Source organism: Pan troglodytes, chromosome 19 (genome assembly GCF_028858775.2).
Source record: "Pan troglodytes isolate AG18354 chromosome 19, NHGRI_mPanTro3-v2.0_pri, whole genome shotgun sequence".
Lineage (NCBI taxonomy): Eukaryota > Metazoa > Chordata > Mammalia > Primates > Hominidae > Pan > Pan troglodytes.
The window spans coordinates 59,802,784-59,819,548 of NC_072417.2; positions in this window are offsets into that span (position 1 = coordinate 59,802,784).

Here is a 16,765-nt window from a genome sequence, read left to right on the forward strand (position 1 = left end):
GTTCTGTTGTGTTTTTATGTTTCTTAAATACATCCTCTTTTTAAAAATGTAAATAAATATCTTTTTTCTTTTTTTTTTTGAGACAGAGTCTTGCTCAGTCACCCAGGCTGGAGTGCAGTGGCACAATCTCGGCTCACTGCAACCTCTGCCTCCCAGGTTCAAGCGATTCTCCTGCCTCAGCCTCCTGAGTGGCTGGGATTACATGCACCCACCACTATGCCTGGCTAATTATTGTATTTTTAGTAGAGATGGGTTTTCACCATGTTGGCCAGGCTGGTCTCCAACTCCTAACCTCATGATCCGCCGCCTTGGCCTCCCAAAATGCTGGGAATACAGGCAGGAGCCACTGTGCACGGCCTAATAAATATCTTTTAAATAATTTTTTAAATTAATTTTTTTTAAAATCATGTTTTTGGGATTTTGATCTTTCAGGATTGTGATTTTCAGGGTTTCAACCATCAGATTTATGGCATTCAGGATTGTGTCTTTTGGGATTATAGCCCAAGCCCATTTGTAATCCATTTCTGCTGCCTCTTGGTTTAGTACTTTAACCCTAGCTCATTGTTCAACAAGTAGACATAGATTTAGGAGACAGAACTGAAATGGCACAGACTTGGGTGGTCCTAGGATGCTCACAGCCTGATAGCAGAGGCAAACCAGCAACTCCACAAGCCCCTTGGCTTTCCTGAGGAATGCAGTCAGAGGTCTTTAAAATCCCCAAGTTCACCATTGCGTTTGGACCCCTTCACTCCCCTACCAGCACTAAAAGTCAACTTCCTTTCTGGAGTCTTTTTAGGACAAAGAAACTTGTCTTTAACACTTCATGAGAGTTATCCTGTACCGAACAATAGAGAGCCACAAAATAACCAAGCTCATTCCTGCCTTGGGGTCTTTGCACCAGCTGTTTGCTCTGGTAGGAACGTCACCTCCCCTCCATCTTCACATGGCCGGCTCTTGTCATTGCAAGTTTCTTTTCTTAATTTGTTTTTAATTGTGGTAAAATATACATAATATAAAATTTGCCATTTTTACCATTTTTCGGTGCACAAGCCAGTGACATTAAGTATATTGACAATGTTGTGCAACCCTCACCACTATCTCTTTCCAAAACTTTTTATCACCCCAAACAGAAACTCTGTACCCACTAAGCAATACTCCCCATGCCCTCCCTACCCCCAGCACCTGGTAATTTCTGATCTATTTCCTATCTCTAGGAGTTGTCTATTCTAGATATTTCACATAAGCAGAATCATACAATATTTGTCCTTCTGTGTCAGCTGATTTCACTTAGCATAATGCCCTCAAGGCTCAACCATGTTGTAGCATGCGTCAGCACTTCCTTTCTTTCTTTCTTTTTTTTTGGAGATGGAGTTTCACTCTTGTTGCCCCAGCTGGAGTGCAATGGCGCGATCTCAGCTCACTGCTACCTCCACCTCCAGAGTTCAAGCGATTCTCCTGCCTCAGCCTCCTGAGTAGCTGGGACTACAGGCGTGCGCCACCACACCCAGCTAATTTTGTATTTTTAGTAGAGACGAGGTTTCTCCATGTTGGTCAGGCTGGTCTCAAACTCCCAACCTCAGGTGATCTGCCCACTTTGGCCTCCCAAAGTGCTGCGATTACAGGCGTGAGCCACCGTGCCCGACCCCGCACTTCCTTTCTTTTTAACGTTGAGTAATATTCCACTGTATGGAGAGACCACACTTTGTTTATCCATTCATCTGTTGCTGGACATTTGGGTAGTCCCATCGTTTGGCTACTCTGAGTAACACTGCAGGGCTCCCTTCTTCTTTTTTTTTTTTTTTAATTTAATTTAATTTTAAGTTCCAGGGCACCTATCCAGGATGTGCAGGTTTGTTACATAGGTAAACATGTGCCATGGTGGTTTGCTGCACCTATCAACCCATCATCTAAGTATTAAGCCCAGCACGCATTAACTATTTATCCTGATGCTCTCTCCCTCCCCCTGTTTGTTCCCCCAACAGGCCCCAGTGTGTGTTGTTCCCCTCCCTGTATCCATATATTTTCATTGCTCAGCTCCCACTTGTAAGTGAGAACGTGCAGTGTTTGGTTTTCTGTTCCTGCATTAGTTTGCTGAGGATAATGGCTTCCAGCTTCATCCATGTGAGGGCTCCCTTCTAATGCTGACTGCTCTCCCTCCTTCCCACTTTCCATCATGTCACTCTGTTTTATTTTCGTCAGTCTTTACCCCTTCAGTCTCCTTCCAAAAGGACAGTCCATGGGAACAGAGAACCTTTTTATTCATCACTGGATCTCCAACTAGAAGTCCTAGTGTGAGGTCTGACACATAGTAGGTACTCAATAAATATTTTTTTTAACAAATGAATTAAAAAAACAACAAAATGCAAAGACTGGGATGGTAACCAGGCTCACTAACTTGCTAACTAACTCCAGCCCTCCCATTGCAGAGCAATGCATACAGATTCATATCTTAGCAGGATAACCAGTGACTACCTGTTGTGGGTCTTTGGGATGTGATGTATAAAGTACAACTCAAAATGATAAATCATCAAAACCAAGGATCTACCACATCATATGGTTGTAAGTTGCTATAATGCTGATGTGGGCAAAGGATCCAGGACACAGAAATGCTAGTGAGTAAAAGAAGTAGGATGAAGAGAAGAAAGAAGCTTTGCATAAGCTCTGTGCCTGGAAGAAAGGGCTGCTCATGTCTTTATACAAGGCGAGAATCTCCAGCATAGCTGACCCAGAGAGGCACGCGAGAACGCAGCCCACCCTGGCAGCTCTGTGTCACCTTCTGCCCTGATTTAACAGGGCTCTCTTTATCCCCAAGGATAAGACCACACATCTCTCTGAGAGAGCCTTCTTCCCACTGATCTCCGCCCTGGGGGATTGTAGAAAATTTCAGTCGGTGCACGTTGATCCCATTATTGCTTACTACATGACTATTTCCTGGGGCAGGGAGATTATCCAATTCTGCTCCTTTCCCACACACAGGCATAAAACCATAATATATAATAAATGATGTCAGATGCAGCTCTATCCAGTTCAGCATTCTGTCCTTAACACCAGGAGCAAGGAATATTTTGTGAGCAGCTCTAGTACTTGTTCCACCTGACACAGACACCACGTCCTGCTCTTTTACCACAAAGTCCCACTGTGTCCCTGAATCCTACTGTCCCATTCTCTACATCATCCCTACTGGTTCCACTCAGCACATGCCCACTGACCTCCTGCAGTGTTCCAGGATCTGTGTTGGGAATGAGAGAGACAATGAGGGATGAGTTATGACCTCCGTCCTCAAGGGCTTCACCAAGAAGCAGGAAAGACAGACAATAAATCAGTTCCCATAAGAAACTTGAGTAAGTGCTTAATTAGAGTTTGTTATTACGCTCCAGGGGAATATAAATGAATAAAGAGTGTCAGAGAGCCCTGACATTTTATTTGGACCTTGAAGGTGAGTAGAAGGTCACCAGGGAGTTAGAAGGGTAGGAAGGGAGTCCAGGAAAGAGCAAGTACAGAGGCACCAAAGATTAAATGTATGTGCAGTGAACAGTGTGTTTCTGCATGAGGAAACTGAGGGGCAAGGAGTAGCTGGCAGCAGGACCAGAGAGGCAGACTGGAAGCAAATTGTGAATGGTCTTCTCACGCAGGATACAGGATTTGGACTTCATCTTGTTGCAAACTGAGACCTCACAGAGGTTTCCAAGCAGAATGTGACTGCAGTGACAATTGAATCTTTGTTAGCCAATCAGATGCACATGTGAAGGAAGGAAAAATGTCAATGATGCCTCCAAGTATTGGTAGCTTGGCCAATTCAGTGGGAGTAGGAGGAATGCTGAGCACATTGATAGAAAAGGAACAGAGAAGGCAAGAGAAGAAAGGGATGGGAGTGGATGGCACTGCTGCAGAAGAATGTGTAAAGTGAAATAAAGTGGGTTAGCACAGAGACACCAAGAGAGGAAAAGAAGCCAAATGGGGCAATGAAAGAGAAATCTAAGTGGGAAGAGAGCTGGGACAGAACATTGCCTTGGAAGTCCACAAGGTTGAAAATGTGTATTAAGAATCACATGCTTCATAACTGTTGAATAGCCTGAGGCCTGAAGGTGGTGGCAGAATTTCGGAATGAGGAAATCCTTGGTGACTTTAGGAAGTTCATTTTCAGTATAGAGGTGGCAAAAAGAAGATGGATTGACATAGGCTGAGATTTGAATACAAGCAGAGGGAGCAGTGGCTCTCAGCCATGGCTGCACATTAGAGATACTTGGGAAGATTTTGAAAATGCAAACGCCTGGGCCCCAAACCTAAAGATTCTGGTTTAATTGTCCTGGGATAAGGAATAATCATGGGGATTTTTTTTTTTTTTTTTTTTTTGACAGAGTCACCCAGGCTGGAGTGCACTGGCACAATCTCAGCTCACTGCAACCTCCACATTCCGGATTTTAAGTGATTCTCCTGCCTCAGCCTCCCCAGTGGCTGGGATTACAGGCACGCGCCACCATGCCTGGCTAATTTTTGTATTTTTAGTAGAGATGACGTTTCATCATGTTGGCCAGGCTGGTCTCGAACTCCTGACCTCAAGTGATCCACCCTCCTTGGCCTCCCAAAGTGCCGGGATTCTAGGCCTGAGCCACAATGCACACCCAATCATGGAGATTTTTTTTAAAGCTCCCCCATAGGATTCCACTGGGCTGCAAAGGTGAAGGACCAGAGGACGAGTGACTAAGAGAGGAACCTACAAGGCAGATCTTGAAAAGGAAGCAAAGTAGAAAGAAATGGGGGAAAAGCATGTGAAAGGGGAAATGAATACATAATTGTATGTGGTGGGGGAAAGCCCGGAGAAAGAAAGAGACGGTGAAGATGTGAGAGTAGAATAATTTCAGATATAATGATGAAGGAAGTAAAAATATAGACAAATTTAGAAGTAAAAACTTAGAAGGGACATACATGAAATAAATCACTTCTGATGACCTCTATATTCTCTGCAGAGCCTCGGCTGGGAATAGGGGGTGATGGTGGATTGGGTGAAGCAAGGGGAGGTCAGGGCAGCCACTGAAAGGAAAGGGAGAGAAAGTCAACAAGAGATGATTAGAAGATGACTGAGCAGGGTTGGCAGCACAGCTGAGGCTGGGAAGCTCATAAATTTGTAATGGAACCAATTCAGCATGGTTATGTGATTTTTCTGCAGCATTGGAAGGCACAGAGGGAGAAAACAATCAGTTGGATTGACATAGCATTGGGGATGGAAGGGAGGCACAGCTGTGGAAGGAGGACAAGGAGATGGAGGAGATGGGGGCATGGATGAGAGTGCCCTTGCAGGGACGGGTGATTAAATCTAGCTGAGGAAGGGGAGAAGGGCAAGGCCAAGTGAGGTCTGACAGCCTGTAAAATCAAGTGCCAGTTACATCAGAACACATATTTTGGTATAAGGTTTTGTATTTGTAGGTTTTGACTAGATATAAATCAGGGTTCCCCAGAGAAACAGAATCAATAGATATAGATAGATATCGATATAGATACAGATATAGATAGAGAGAAGAATGTTTATAATTAAGAACATTTATAATAAAGAACATTTATAATATATCATGTATATATATGACTTATTATGACATTATTGTAAAGAACTGGCTCACACAATTAGTGGCTGAGAAGTCCCATGATTGGCCATCTTCAAAGACCCAGGAAAACCAATGGTGTAAATTCCAGTCCGTGTCCAAAGGTCTGAGCACTGATCGTGTCCCAGTCCAAGTGCACAAGACCAATGTCTCAGGCAGAAAGAGAGGGAGAGTTCAACCTTCCTCTGCCTTTTTGTTCTTTCTGGGCCCTCAACAGGATGAGCCATGCCTCCCCTCCCCACATTGGGAGGGGTCTTCTGCTTTACTCAGCCTACCAACTCAAATGCTGATCTCTTCCCTCACAGACACACTCAGAGATAACGTTTAGCCAGATATGTGGGCATCCCATAGTCCTGTCAGGTTAACACACGAAATCAACTATCACAGACTTGATAACAGTAGCTCTCATTGTAACCCTTGGTATTTATGCACCAGGTATCATGCTAACAGCTTTACATGTAGGGTCTCATTTAGTACTCTCTCACTTTGCAGAAGAGTAACTGCAATTCAGAAAAGTCAGATTACTGTGGACTTCTCTGACTCTAAGTCTCAGGCCCATGAATGTATGACCCAAAAGGGTTGCAGAGCTAGACTTCTGAGCATATGGATTTTTCAGGTTGGGTCATCCCAAGTGATGGGGAGGAACAAGGTATAGGAGGTGACAACAGGACTGGATTGGTGAAGTGAATGGAAGCTGAGTCGTTGACAATGAGGAAGTCAGAGCCGTCTGTGGCCAGAGAATGGAATGCTTCAACAACAAGGATGTGAAGTTATGCCAGTGGTCCAGCAGTCAGGGACCTCAGAGATCACAAGGAAAATTTAACTTCCCAGAAGCGGTAACATGAAGAAGAACCAGCCTAAAGCCAACTGGAATAAACGTTTAAAGGCCAGGGAGACTCTGAGACTTGGCAAGAGGTGGCATCTCTCTCTTTGCAGGGTTCTCAGTTGTGCTGAGGGTCCCCAGGACCACCCTCAGGTTCAGTTATTCACTAGAAGGACTCATAAAACTCAGGAAAGCTGTTATATTTATGGCTATGGTTTATTACACTGTAAGGATTCAGATTCAAAATCTGCAAAAATAAAATAAAAATGGCATAGGGTGGCGTACAAGAGAAACCAGACATGAGCTTCCAGTTGTCCTCTCTCAGTGGAAAAACACAGACAGGGCTTAATTGTCTCTGCAATGACACGTGCCTGTGCACAAAATATTACCAGCCAGGGAAGCTCACCCAAGCCTTGGTGTCCAGGATTTCTATGAGGGTCAGTCATATAGACATGGAGCACCCACGTGGTATACAAAGACATTCTTATCAGGCAGAGTATTCCAAGCATTTCAATCACTTACATTCTGATAATGCCTCTTGAGCAGAGAAGAAAGTAAATGGTTCCCTTACACCTAGCATTCTAGGCCATGGACAACACTCAGCTTGTCTTCTCCATGCTGCAGTCCAGTCTAATATTCGTGAGTGCCTCCTGTTTTACAATTCTCAATGAGTAACTCTTTTGTAGAGGGATATTCTATTAGAGATCACCTATGAGAGTTTTGCCTGGGGGCTGCTTTATGCCTACCTTTCCTTGACCAATGGGGAGACCATTCTATTCCAACTGCCATTGGGGAAGGGTGTTACATCAGCAAAAAGGAAAAAGAAAAAAAAATCATGCTTAGATTTCCTTTTCCAAATGAACATTTGAACTTATGGCAGAGACAAAATTTTGACAGGAAAGGGATTTTGGAATTCCAAAGCAGAGCCTAGTAAGACTCAGGGCCTAAAGTTTAGTTAAGCAAAAAGATTTCATGACCAGTCAGAGCCAGCTTTTACCTCCACTCATATTAGATTAAAATCTCTTAAGTAGAAAGAGGGTGAAACTAGGAGTGGTCTGAGAGAAGCCTCTGTGTCCTGATCCTCTGGGGTCAAGTCCATGGTGCTGGGAAGAACCATAAGCCCAAGAGCAGAAGGAACCCACACTTACCTGCTTAGCAGGGCTGAGGCAAATAAGCAAGGTCTGGGAATTCTCCATCTGTATCCTACCATGGAGCCACAGTGATGGAGAATTGGCCTGAAGGGTCCAGGGAAACAGGCTTGACCTCCCAGGCCCCATGCAGTTAAAAAAAGTAGGTCAGATGCTTCCCATTTAATCTTTTTTTTTTTTTTTTTTTTGAGACAGAATCTCACTCTGTCATCCAGGCTGGAGTGCAGTGGCACCATCTTAGTTCACTGCAATCTCCACCCCCCAGGATCACGCAATTCTCGTGCCTCAGCCCCCTGAGTATCTGGGATTACAGGTGTGTGGCATCATGCCTGGCTAATTTTTGTGTTTTTAGTAGAAACAGGTTTTTGCCATGTTGACCAGGCTGGTCTCAAACTCCTGGCCTCAAGTGATCTGCCTGCCTCGGCCTCCCAAAATGTTGGGATTACAGGCATGAGCCACTGCACCTGGACTCCCATTCGATTTTTAGGGTTGATGAGCCCTAATGTCCCCTTGTTGTCTTGTGAGGCTGCAAAGTGAACTTTATGGACTAACCACCAGGGAAAAGATGAAAACTTGGATATCGCAAAGGACATCAGCAAAGACGGGCATTGACAACAGAGCCAATGGGAATGAGGATGTGGTAGAGATGCAGAAGAGAAGATGTGATGGCCAAGAATCAGAAACCATTCCCAACAGCTTCCCAGTAGTCAAGTCTCCTCAAAATTAAATACAATTGTGGAGGGAGGAGGAAAAGGGGGAGCTGTGATCTGATTGAGAAAAATCTTGAATTAATTAGTTTTCCTAAAACGGCTAAGATTAAACATTCACTGTCAGTGACATGGAGCTGGAGGTAGAAATCAAATTCAGTTATGGAAATAAAAAGAGAATTGTCTTTTATTTTGCAAACCTGAGTTTGAGGTCTAGGAAATGAGCACTTGCCACATTTTAAACTCTTGAAAGTTCAGAGATGGGAGGATAGGTAACATCATTGGTAGTAGCAGGAGCAGCAGGAATTTTTTCATGCTATGTATATAGATGTCACTTTCTCCAAATCAAAATTTGGGATGCATTGTTCTGACCATGGAGCACATCTGTAAGGGACTGCCTTCAAAAACGTCAACAGTGTGTGCCTAGGATATCTTGTTTCTGCATCAAGAGCATAACCATTCCTGAGCAGGCAGATATAGTGACCGTGCATTTCAAAAGGGAAGATGTGTACAACTTCTAGATGTGTGAAATTGTCTCAGAGATGCAGACTGGGCCCAAAACTGTTGGAATATCTGAAACAATTCATGGAATAAATTCAAACTCCCTAGTATGGAAAACAAAGCTTTTCAGTCTGTGGCCTTGCTTTCCTGACCCACCTCTCTGAGGCTTTCCAGCGGCACTCTGGTCACGATGAGCACTGGAAAGCCTCTAAACCTGCTGTGTGCACCTGCTTCGGGGATTTTGCACAGCCCATTCCCTTTGCTTGAATTGTCATCCCCACTCTTGTTGTTCTGGCTACTCCTATTTATCCTTCATGTCTCAAATTGAAATTACCTCTTTGTCTTAATCAGTTTGGGCTACTTTAAAAAAAAAAAATACCATAAACTGGATTGTTTAGAAACTATAGAAACTTGTTGCTCACAGTTCTGGAGATTGGGAAGTCCAAGATCAGTGTGCTGGAAGATTCAACGTCTGGTGAAAGCCCCCTTCCTGATTCACCAACAGTGCCTTCTGGCTATGTCCTTACATGGTAGAAAGGATGAGGGGTCTACTTCAGACCTCACTTATAAGGGAACTAATCCCATTTATGAGGGCTCTGCCTTCCTGACCTAATCTTCTCCTAGAGGATCCACTTCCTAATGCTTTGGGGATTAAGATTTCAACATATATTTGACTTCCTCTCATTATTGGGTATGCACCCAAAGAAATATAAACTGTTCCATTATAAAGACACATGCACGTGTATGTTCATTGCAGCAGTACTCACAATAGCAAAGACATGGAATCAACCTAAATGCTCATTAATGGTAGACTGGATAAAGAAAATGTAGTACATATATACCATGGAATACTATACAGCCATAAAAAAGAATGAGATCATGTCCTTTGCAGGAATATGGATGAAGCTGGAGGCCATTATCCTTAGCAAACTAATTCAGGAACAGAAAACCAAGTACCACATGTTCTCACTTATAAGTGGGAGCTAAATGATGAGAACACATGGACACATAGAGGGGAACAGCACACACTGGGAACTACCCTAGTGTGGAGGGTGGGAGGAGGGAGAGACTCAGGAAAAATAACTAATGGGTACTAAGCTTAATACCTGCGTGATGAAATAATCTGTACAACAAACTCCTGTGGAAAAAGTTTACCTCTGTAACAAACATGTGCATTTACCCCTGAATATAAAATAAAAGTTAAATAAATTTTTTTAAGAAAAAAAGATTTCCACATATGAATTCTGAAGAGACACAAACATGCGGACCATAGCACTCTTTCAGAAAGCCTTCCCAAATTTTCCCAAAGTGGTTTTATTGCCCTTCCCATGAACTCCCATGGGATCCTGAGTTTTCCCTGGCTGAGCAGAACTTAGAAGAATGTATTTAATTGTCCATCTACTTATCCATCTCCCTCACTAGACTGTCAGCTACTTGAGGTGTATCTTGATCATCATCACATTCCCAGAGCCTAATGCTGCCCATGGCAACAAGATTGTGCCCAATAAATACTTATTACCTCAATAGGGTTAATGACTCATAGAGAAGGAATAGCTTTGACCTGAACTACTTCAGAAAATCCAGGCTTACCAGCCCACTTCCCAAAGGGAAATGGCCCCCAGCAAATAGACATCAGAATCAGGGTTGTGGCCAAATAATTTTTCTTCACTTATTCCCTGGCAGAAATTAACACCCTGAGCAGCAGTGTGATACTTCTTATTCTTGGAGGAAGAGAAATCCCCCAGGGTAGTTAACCCAAATCAACAGGTGCACAGCCGCTGTCTCTGGAGGGTCTGTTTGTGCTGGTGCCAGAAGGCAGAACCTCAGCATCCCCATTCCTGAGGCTACTTTTCAGAGACTGGGCTGTTGGGGTTGACTGTGTGGGCACTCCTCAGGGGCTCGTTCTCTGCTCCGGGGCTTTTGTTATGAATGTCCTGAACAGAAAGACTCACTGGAAACCTTTCCGATGGAGGCTCTATGCCGGGCACTCACAGACAGCATATGATTTAATCCTCACAAAAACACTGAGAGATAAAACCATTACTCTCAGATTTATAGAGATAAAAACTGAGGCTCAGAGCGGTTAAATAACTCACTTGAAGATCACAGCTAGTCAGAGGGTAAGTTGTTCTTGAGAAAAATAAATAAACAACCTCCATCATGTGGCGGTTCTGTTTTTACACTGCTATGGCAAAAAAACATTCAATACCCCACTACCTGTTTCAAAAGCTTCCGGTGACGACAACACACACACACACACACACACACACACACACACACACACACCATTAAGAGTCCAGCAGGTGATAATTGGTGTTGCTACAGCATGAAAGAAAAAAGGGAACTGTGAAACTCTCCACTATCCTGGGAAAGAATCGGGCGTTTTATACTTTGTTAACCATGGTATAAGGTAAAGATTTAAGCAATAGTTTTCCAGGCTTCTGATTTAAGTTTAAAATGTTCAGGAAGAGCAGAATGTGTCAGTTAGTTAGCTCTTTGCCTTTTTTTTTTTTTTTGAGATTATGTAAGCTGTTTACTCTCACAAATACTCAGGTGAGTTTGAGTGCTGTTCACTGGCTCACCCATCGATATTTCATGCAGTCATTAATCGTTCACAGATTATTTATCCTCTGCACATGCCCTCTAATGTTCCTTTATCTTAGTTGGTTGGCTTGAGTTATAAGTTCCAATGCCTACGAGAAGCAGACCCATAATATAGAAATTAAGAGTCCCCACCATCCCCATTTAACATAGCACTGGAAGTCCTAGCCAGAGAAATCAGGCAAGAGAAATAAATAAAAGGCATTCAAATAGGAAAAGAAGAAGTCAAGCTATCTTTGCTGATGATATGATTCTATGCCTAGAAAACCCTAAAGACTGTTCCAAAAGGCCCTAGAGCTCATAAATGACTTTGGTAAAGTTTCAGGATGCAAAATCAATGTACAAAAATCAGTAGCATTTCTATACACCAATAACATTCAAGCTGAGAGCCAAATCAAGAACACATTCCCACTTACAAAAGCCACAAAAGAATAAAATACTTAGGAATATAGTCAACTAAAGAGGTGAAAAATCTCTACAAAGAGACTTACAAAACACTGCCAAAAGAAATCACAGACTACACAAATAAATGTAAAAACATCCCAAGCTAATGGATTGGAAGAATCAACATCATTAAAATGACCATACCGCCCAAAGCAATTTACAGGTCCAACACTATTCCAAACTGTCAAAGTCATTTTTCACAGAATTAGAAAAAACTATTCTAAAATTCACACGAAACCAAAAAAGAGCCTGACCATACTGCCCCAAGTAATCTACCGATTCAATGCTATTCCTATCAAGTGACCGATGTCATTTTTTACAGAATTAGCACAAAAAAATTCTAAACTTCATCTGGAACCAAAACATAGCACAAACAGCCAAGGAAATGCTAATCAAAAAGAACAAAGCTGGAGGCATCACGCTACCCAACTTCAAACTATACTATAAGGCAACAGTAATCAAAACAGCATGATACGGGTACAAAAATAGACACATAGACCAATGGAACAGAATAGAGAACTCAGAAATAAAGCTGCACACCTACAACGACCTGATCTTTGACAAAGTTTAGAAAAATGAGCAATAGGGAAGGGACTCCCTATTCAATAAATGGTGCTGGGATAACTGGCTAGCCATATGCAGAAGAATGAAACTGGACCTCTACCTTTCACCACATACAAAAATTAACTCAAGATGGACTAAAGACTTAAAGGTAAGACCTCAAACTGTAAGAATCCTAGAAGAAAACCTAGGAAACACCATTCTGGACATTAGCCTTGGGAAAGAATTTATGACTAAGTCCTCAAAAGCAATTGCAACAAAAACAAAAATTGACAATTGGGACCTAATGAAACTAAAGAGCTACACAGCAAAAGAAATTACCAACAGAGTAAACAGACAACCTACGCAATGGGAGAAAATACTTACAAACTATGCATCCAACAAAGGTCAAATATCCAGAATCTATGAGGAACTTAAATAAATCAACAAGCAGAAAACAAATAACATCCTTAAAAAGTGGGCAACGGACATGGACAGACACTTCTCAAAAGAAGACATACAAGCAGCCAACAAACATATGGAAAAATGCTCATTATCATTAATCAACAGATTAATGCAAGTCAAAACCACAGTGAGATAGCATCTCACATGAGTCAGAACGGCCATTATTAAAAAGTCAACAAACAGCAGATGCTGGAGAGGCTGTGGAGAAAGGAAAATGCTTATACATTGTTGGTGGGAATGTAAATTAGTTCAGCCACTGTGGAAAGCAGTTTGCAGACTTCTCAAAGAACTTAAAACAGAACTACCATTTGACCTAGTAATACCATTACTGGATGTATATTCAAAAGAAATAAATCATTCTACCAAAAAGACACAAGGACATACCATCCTGAACATGCCTGATCTCATCTGATCTCAGAAGCTAAGCAGGGTCAGGCCTGGTTAGTACTTGGACAGGTGACACATGCACGTGTATGTTCATCACAGCACTATTCACAATAGCAAAGACAGGGAATCAACACCAGTGCCCATCAATGACAGTTTGGATAAATAAAATGTGATACATATACATCATGGAATGCTATGCAGCCATAAAAAAGAACAAAACCATGTCCTTTGAAGCAACATGGATGCAACTGGAGGCTGTTATCCTAAGCGAATTAATGAAGGAACAGAAAAACAAATACTGCATGGGAACTAAACAATGGGTATTCATGGACATAAAGAAGGGAACAATAAACACTGGGAACCACTAGAGGGGAAAGAGAGGGAGGCAAAGATTGAAAAACTACCTATTGGCTACTATGTTCACTATCTGCATGATGGGATCAATCATACCTAAACCTTAACATCATGCAACATGTCCAAGTAACAAACCTGAACATGTACCCCCTGATTCTAAAATAAAAGTTGAAAAAGAAATACATAACCACCTATGGGTGTTCCTAAGCAGAAAATAGAATCTCGCATTTATTTTGGCACCTAAAAAAAAACTGGGCTGAGTGCGGTGGCTCACGCCTGTAATCCCAGCACTTTGGGAGGCTGAGGCGGGCAGATCGCCTGAGGTCAGGAGTTCAAGACCAGCCTGGCCAACATGGTGAAACCCTATCTAAAAATACAAAAAATTAGCTGGGCGTGGTGGTGGGTGCCAGTAATCCCAGCTACTTAGGAGGCTGAGACAGAAGAATCACTTGAACCTGGGAGGCAGAGGTTGCAGTGAGCCGAGATCACACCATTGCACTCTGGCCTGGGCAACAAGAGCGAAATTCCATCTCAAAAAAAAAAAAAAAATTAGTAGTCCCAAGAGGCTTACTTGGAGGGATATGTAATGACTTAAAGTATGTACTCCATCTGCAGGGGGCGCCATGACTCAACTCCAGCCAATGGTTGCTATGTAGAATGTCAGAGTTCCTGTGCCTGGGTCTTTTTATATTCCTCCGCCCACAAAAAAAAAAAAAAAAAAAAAAGTCATTAATCTGTAATTTTGCATGAAATTTCCTGATTTGCAAAACACTATGTGATCCAAACAGCATATGCCTGTGGGTAATTTTCTATCCAGTCTGTGACTCCTGTATGACCATCTGCAACAGACCCTAGGATCCAGGTCTTGAATTAGCTCATCAGAGAGCTGAACAGCACAGCCCATAATCTAAGAGCAGACAGCCCTGAGCAGGTGAGGATGGGCAGCTGTGGGGCACAGTGGCAGGAAAGTTCTGTGTCTGATGAAGTCTCAAGCATTGAGCCAAGGAAGAAAGGAACTATCCGTCCTGTCAGAAAACTACAATGCTCAACAAGTCCTTGTGGTCTCAATTTTAACATTTTTGGTTATCACTGCAACAGTAGCATCTGTTCAGGCAATATGAGACAGGACTCTGGGAACATTATGTGACACCTTTTATCTCAGCTCTGGGTGAGGTGAACTGCAAGTACAACTATTTACAAGCAAGACAATCACAGGTACAGAGGTGTGCCAACATGCTCGGTGAAATTCAGAGGGAATCTGACCAAGAGCTTAGACAGATTTCCAAAAGGGTAGTGTGAGGTGTTAGAAGAAGCAGAGCCGATAGGGAAACTCATAACAGCATGTTCCTCCTCAGAAGCATCTTTTGTTTATTTGGCAAGAATGCAGCGAGGGCTTGGCTAGACCCCAGGGATATGCCAGTGAACCACACTGACCATGTTCATCAGTGGAAGTCAAAGTCAAGAGGAGGCCCCTGAGTTCTGCACTGTCCAGGCAAGATCACCCTTCACCCAGCCCTGCCATTCAGACAGCAGGACTCCCTAAACTCATCCCTCAGTATCCTGCCTTTCATCCCCTAAACCTCTGTGAACCCCGTAATCTGACTACCCCCAACTTCCCAAACCCACCCACTGGGTCACTGGAATGCATGATCTATTATCAGCAAAATCTCTTTATCTTCAATTGTGACTGTAAACATTCCCCTCACCTTTCTGTCCTCACAGAATAAGGGGGCCATCAAGAGCAGAATGTGATGGAAAAATAGTTATATTAATAACAAACATTTATATGTGCAACCACTGTCCCAAGTCTAGTGCAAGCACAGCTCCTATATCTATTGCCTGAACTTCACAACAATTCCGTAAGCCCATTACCATTCTATCTTTTGATGAGGAAACAGAAGCACAAAGAGGTCGATTAATTAACCCAAGATCACAGAATTGAGAAGTAGTGCATTAGAAACACAGGACTTGAATTGAGACAGTTGGAGCCCAAACCCTGTGTATGTAACCACTGTGATATACAGTAGTACAGAATGGTCTGTGGTCAAAGACACAACTCCAGGAAGCAGCAACAGAGGCAACAACAGGGAGGAAGCATTAGGAGGGCTCCGCATCCACTGGGTTCCAGAACTAGCCCCTAAGAAAATCTCAAAGCTCCCTGCAAAGACACCATTTCCCCTGCTGTCCTCTGAAAAGGCAGCTGATTTTTTCATTCCCATACCCCTTGTTCCACTGGGCCTGGAGGTGAGGCAGGGCTCCTTTTTGCCCGTTACTCCTTTTTGCCCGTTACTGATCTTCCATACCACTGCCCCCAACACTCCCGGTTTTAAGGGTCATGCGGCCATACTGAACAACCCACTACCCTCCTTGTCATAGTCAACTATTGAGCCCTGTGTCATTCCCCTCCTTTCTACAAGATCCCGGCACCTGGGTCATGGTCACCCTCTCCAATACTACCTCAGCTGTGATTCTCAGTGATTTTGCTTTCCATAGAGAAATCCCTGCAAAGCCCTGGACTGCCCATTCCATGACCTCCTCTTTTCTGGGGATTGTTTTCCTCCATCCTAACTTATCCACTCTCCCTTATAGTCATACCCTAGACCTTTTTACACAAGTAACTGCACTCTGTTATCTCAATTCTAAGAATCCTACTTTCCAACCACCACTTCTCATTTTCAGTTTGCCAATTCCAAAAATTATTGACCCCTCTATAAACTAAATACATGATTATATCTAAATATATGGTCAATACATGGTTGTACTGTCCCTCAATTCCTCCATTGCCTCACTCTTCTTATCCAGCTTCCATTCAAGTAGGTGCTGTTACCATTACTCCCCAGAACATACTCCAGCTCCTTTTTTCCTCACTCCCTAATTCTCACCTAGGAAAAAAAAACCCTCAACCCTTATTAAATCTCACTCTCTAACTATTCTGAACCTTTATCCAAGCAGCTGAACTTAGTGGGAGAAAAATATGCAAGCATATTGACTGGCCTATTTCAAATGCATGAGATCCTACCTCAAGGGGCCCAAATGCTACCTTCCAATCCTACTCCATTTCGCAAGTCATCCATTCATATGCTTTTCTGCCTAGTGTGATTGGAGAAAATCCAATTAAGAGACTAAACTATTATTTTGTAACTTCTTTCTCCTCCTCACTCTGGACTAAGAAAATAGAAGCAATCAGAAGAAAATGTT